General features: G+C 40.8%; 1 long non-coding RNA gene across 1 annotated transcript; it reads left to right on the top strand.

The window, feature by feature from the left end:
- Positions 1–2,182: 2,182 nt before the first annotated feature.
- Positions 2,183–3,875, top strand: LOC119482854. The gene is made up of 3 exons (XR_005205562.1): positions 2,183–2,196; positions 2,275–2,279; positions 3,568–3,875. It is a non-coding gene; the product is annotated as an uncharacterized LOC119482854 (long non-coding RNA).
- Positions 3,876–5,972: the final 2,097 nt, after the last annotated feature.

Here is a 5,972-nt window from a genome sequence, read left to right on the forward strand (position 1 = left end):
GAGGGAAAGAGCGGAGCAAGAAATCAAAAATATTTTTTTGCCGTGGCGGCTCTCTGAATAGCGAGACCGAGGCCAGCCCTGGAAGACTCAAAACATAACTTTTCGATTTGGAAATAGCAGCTGAATCAAATCAAATTACCTTCTCGGACTAAGACTATAAGGCATGCTCGCGGGCTAATTCATCACACTTGAATAAGTGGTGTAAAGCTTAATAAATATCACATATCAAACAATTTTGTGCCAGGTCGACGGCTAAATGTTTCCTTAATTGTCACAGGATTAATGGACAATACAGTCGCTCTCACAATTTTCAAATTACCAGCGTTCCCGTTAATTGTCAGATTGAAAATCCAAGGACAGAGCCCTTTTACAACGCCTCCATCATGCTAACATAGCGCCTTGCCTCCAAACCATCCCATAAAATCCCATCGCTGCACTTAATTGTTCAATATGAAGCCAAAGCATCTGAGGTAATTCAAATGTCTTTCTCCGATGAATATGTGCAATTGTCCTCTTTCCCTATTCTAATTTAATGCCATCTGGGGAAGGTGATTGGCTCCGTGTTGCCATTGCTGCCAACCGGGGTCAGCCTAACCATCAAGCGCTGTAATTGAGTAGTTAGTGGCAATTTTCTCCCCTAATTTCCATCTGCGGAATCCGGGCCTGGCATGGCAAATAGCACATTACACAGGCGCGATTGTGGCAAAGTGTAATAACATCGTTTCCACAGTTTGAAAACTTCCCCCTGAACAAATGAGAATCACTGCGGTACATGTCATTTCAAAAAACTCCTTTCCTTTCCTTCCTTCCTCCTGCACTCATCCTTCATCACGCACACACACAAACATGTGAGGAAACACACACTGGGTTGAGACGGCGTGCGGAATAAAGAATGCGGTGACGTCCCATTAACATATAGATAATTAGCTGCTCCGAAACCACGGCCCTCCCTTCGACACCCTAATCCCCCTGACAAAGCCTTTGACTACCACTATCACAAACACCATGTTGACGCCGACGCAGCTCTTAGGAGGCCATCTTGTTTGGCTTATTCACCATGACACGCTCCTATCAAGAGGAAGATGAAGGAGGTGATGATTTATGAGGGCGTAATCCATAACCAATGCCATTCCTTGTGTATTTTCTGGGAGAAAAAGCCGGGGTGGAGTTGTAAACTAATGGACCGGCAGGTTTGAACACTGCGACTTGATAACTTTGGCTCGGAGATTTATGGCGATCGTAAAGCCACGTCAGGGACAAAGAAGAGTGGAAATATGAGTCGGACTACAAATGGCTAGGTTATCGCACGGAGTTTGACTCAATGCCGAACACATAGAGCACACAAAAAGGGGGTTTATATTCCCATTTCATCATGTAGATGTGAATGCTTTATTTGAACTCTAAGGATCCTTCCTCAGAAATGTGAAAGGGATGATTTTAAGGAAAATGTTATTTGGAGTAATACATTAAGCACTGTCAACTTGAGACACGATTTTCCCAGTAACATAAATTCGCTTTTATAACTCTGGAAGGAAAGACTCCCTGCTTTTCCCTCATCTCTTCCCTTTTTTTTTCAAACATTTTGTAATTACTTTGACGCACTACATCAAAAGCGAAGTAATAATAGTTGTAATTTAATCTATTCACACAAGTCATTTTCATAAACTCCTGCCTCTCCCTGCTTAATGTGCGTTTCATTCATTATTGATCACACACTGATGATGTGGTAATGACAACGGCATTGTTATTTCCCACACCCCCCCACACTTTTTTTTCTTTTCCTTAAATGTAGACCTTGTGATTCAGGGTTTTCATTACGGGCAGCACACCGGGCCTCTGGATTATCAAGGGCAAACAAAAGATAATTAACATGGAGGAGGATTGTGGGACAGTCACCCCCACCACGAGCACCACCGCCACCACCACAGTTTGACACCATCCCTCCGCTCTCTCTGAAGGTTCACCACATCCAGGTTCTCTGCACACACACACGGTGGAGCTCCCCTTCAGTCAAACAGCATAATTACTCATTTCTCTCCTTTCATTCCATTTCTCCATCTCCACCCTTCTCTCCGCCTCCATCTATTCTTTCTGAATGGAGATCAAGATAGTAAGGTTCGGGTCAAAGTTGTTTGAAATGGAAGACTGGGACTGGGACTCGGAGTGAAAACATAACACGATGATTTCATTGTGCATGTATCAGATTCTCGAGTATGTGACAACTGCAAAGTGCCCTCATTACATTGACACTTAAAGCTTTTAGTCGACATTGAGTCAGTGTGGCTTACCTTACAGTTTACAATGAGCTTTCACTTTCTACATTACAAACAGAAACAACCAAGAGGAAGCACTAAAAGAGGATGTTATCTCACAATAAAAGAAAGGGGCAAAATGTCCGAAAGAATGAAGAGGAAATTAAGGGTGGGAATCACAAGAGGCCCCATGATACGATATTATCACGATGCAATATTATCACGATCCGATATTATCAAAATACGATATTATCAGCATACGATATGTTATCAGGATACGATATTATCAAGATACTATGTTATCACGATACAATATCATTATGATACAATATTGTCACGATACGATTTCATCACAATACGATATCATCACAATACGATTTTATCACGATACGATATTATCACGATATGATATTATCACGATACGATATCATCATGATACGATATTATCACGATACGATATCATCATGATACGATATCACACTACGATATTATCACGATACGATATTATCACAATACAATATCCTCACAATACGATATCATCACGATACGATATTATCACAATATATTATCACGATACAATATCCTCACGATACGATATCCTCACGATACAATATTATTGTAGCGGTGCACAGAATGATGTCCCACAGGCTCACATTTATTTAAGATGTTCTGCAAAATGTAAAATAATGCTTTAGGTTGACAATCGCTACACAGTGTATTCTGCTTCTATCTCGTACACAGAGATTCTCATTATCTCACGTATTCACGCGAGACTTCCCTGTGACGCTTCCTTCACATGCACGGCTTCTGTAGCGACACTGCCACCTACTGGTGATCTACTGGAACAACTCCCTGTTACGGTCTCAGAAGTGACCGTTCGTTATTGTTTATATTGTTGTATGTTGCTGTGCGGCGCTCTCCCTGTGCTCTTTTCTTTTGGTGCGCTCTGCTGTCCCGTCGCTCCAAGACGACGTCACGTCTTGGGGATTCCCTTCGGGGCCACGCCTTCGGAACGCCCTCAGGTAGATGCCCTTCGTTTCCCGCCGTTTGTGGTCCTGCCTCTGACACGTCACATGTGATTAGCCAATCACCAGCCGGCTGGGGCGCGTGGAAAGAATTAAAGGCCAGCTGTGACTAGACCAAGGCGGGTAGTGATTACTATTGATCTGTTCCCCGTGCCTCTCGATTGTTGTGTGTTGTTAACTAGCATATTGTGTTTAGGTCCTACTGGAGTCAGTGGACTTTAGATTGTTAGATATTGAATGTTAACTAGTATGAGGTACTCGTTTGTGTTTATATATTGTGTTGAATAGAGCAGTTGTTTAATTTGTCTGATTGTTAGGATTGTGCAGGGCTAGGGTGTGTGCCTTCGTTGTCTCCTTTTCGGCCACCCTAAACCCTCGTTTTCATTTAGTATTAATTCAACCCATTGTATGTTTTATTTTGCTTTAATTTCAAATCACTCATCAATAAACAAGTGATTGCCTGATAACATCGGCTCAATGTTACTCCCTTTACCCCTACACCAACTCCGGGTTGTAACACTCCCTAATAATGACACTGGCAATAAATAACACTGTACCCTAAATTATAACCACATTGAACTCTTTCTTCTTATAAACACATATGAAACATGACAAACTCTCTTCACTTGCATTACACCCAAGAAATGGTTCTGTTTTATAACCTACACATGACTGATTATGCCACATTATCACAATGCGATATTATCACGATACAATTTGATTGCGATTTTAAACATTGTGTGATGAGTATTGCGATAAGATATATTGTGATTTATTGCTTTTTTCAACTGCAAATTATGCAGTTTGTCAACATCTAGTTTTCACTCAAAGTCATCTCAGAGTTTTCATTCACATATCTTGAGGTCAGAGGTCAAGGCACCCCTTTGAAAATGGCCATGCAGCTTAACTCTGGAGCATTGTTTAGTGTTCTTAGGTTTTTCTAGTTTCATATGATGCCAGTATATTCACTCTAGCTTCATGACTGCGCTCGCTACATCCTCTGAAAGATAGAATAGCGGCCGGATTGTTAAGAGGTTAATAGTTTACATAATAGAAGATTGATAATTGACGTTGCGATACTGTGCTGTAGCGATCTTTTCTCCACCCCTAGAAGAAATGCAGAGGGCATTGTTGCTTTTCTCACACCACTAGAAATGTATCTCACATTATGTTCCTGGACTTAGATGTGAATGTGGGGGGGGGAAAGTATAAAAAGGTGATTTGCATGTCTGTATTCACCCATTTTTTACTCTTCTATCAGCTACATCTTAACACAGTACCGCATGAACATTTCATAGATATCCAGCTTTTACTGTATGTTAGCAGAAAGTCACTGTTACTATCCATCCATCCATCCATCTGTCCACCGGTTTGTCTATCGACCTGTCTTCCCTGTCTACTCACCTCACCTCGCTCCTTTCCTGTCACACAACCTAAGACCACAGTAGTCTTGCGACTGACTACTCCGAGTGAAAGCCAAGGATTTTTATTAAGGAGTAGGGACAGCATTCATTTTTTAAAACCTCCTCAATAAAATATCATACGGTCGCTCCACATTCCTCAGAATTATAATGACATGAATATTTAAATTTAAATGCATTCCGAGCACGCCGGTTTTTCTCTTCTTCACGACGGCATCAGATCTCATTTTCTACTTAAGCTCCTCCATCATGTTTATGCATATCCACATGCATGATACATATCTCGTTTTTTTTTTTTTTTTTTTTTTTTTTAAAGCTCCTTAATGCAGGCCTGATAATTTTGCTTGACTTTAATGGGGAATGACTCCTCATTGGCAAGCTTTTCTTTTTAAGACAAAAATAAAAAAATATGATCAAATGCCCCTTTCATGTGGAACAGAGGCTGTTTTTTGAAACTTCTTACTCCCTCTCTCCCTCTGTTGCCTCCGCTGCGAGTAAATAGATCAAAAAAGGAGGCGCAACTTTATATTCTAGTTTTGAAGCATTCTGTAATTGGCCACATTTAATTGATATCCCTCAAGCCCATAATTATAATGTAAAAAAAGAAAGAGAAGGAAACACAGTCCTCTATCATAGAAATGCTACTTTACGTTTTTTTTTTTTTTTAAATGAATACTTGATGAAAAATATGTCAGAAATGGAAGAGAAATAAAGTTTTGTGACGCATTTTAACTCGAGAATGGTAAGTATTGATTGATAATTTCGGCGCGTGTCGTTATGTTCGATAACGGAGTCCTTGAGGCTGGAATGGACCCTTGTGGGTTTCGCTCTCTGGGAGCTCGTACTCTCTGATCTCTTCTCCTCTCTTGACAAGGAGCTATCACTTCCCTTTCCCTGATGGAGAGGGAACGGTGCGCAGATAAGACTTTGTCATCTGCAGTGTGTCTTTTCTGACACACTGCAGATGACTCGGTTGGACTCCAAGAGACGGTTAATTGAAGGAGACATTAAAAACTCACTACTGTCAATCTGTATCTCTGGTTTCTACAGATAGGGATGATTCCTCGATCGTGTGATGGGTGCTGGCGATGCACATTTGCAATGAATGCCAGTTTATATATTGTGAGCCCAATTCATTTTTAATCTATTGAGACAAGGTGATTAAACAATTCATGTAGGAGGAGTGTTTTTTAACTGAGATTGTAGTGAGAAACAAAGAATATACAGTATATACATCTATATACAGACTGTTCGTACCCGAGTGAAGCCAGAAG

This window comes from Sebastes umbrosus, chromosome 23 (genome assembly GCF_015220745.1).
Source record: "Sebastes umbrosus isolate fSebUmb1 chromosome 23, fSebUmb1.pri, whole genome shotgun sequence".
Classification (NCBI taxonomy): Eukaryota; Metazoa; Chordata; class Actinopteri; order Perciformes; family Sebastidae; genus Sebastes; species Sebastes umbrosus.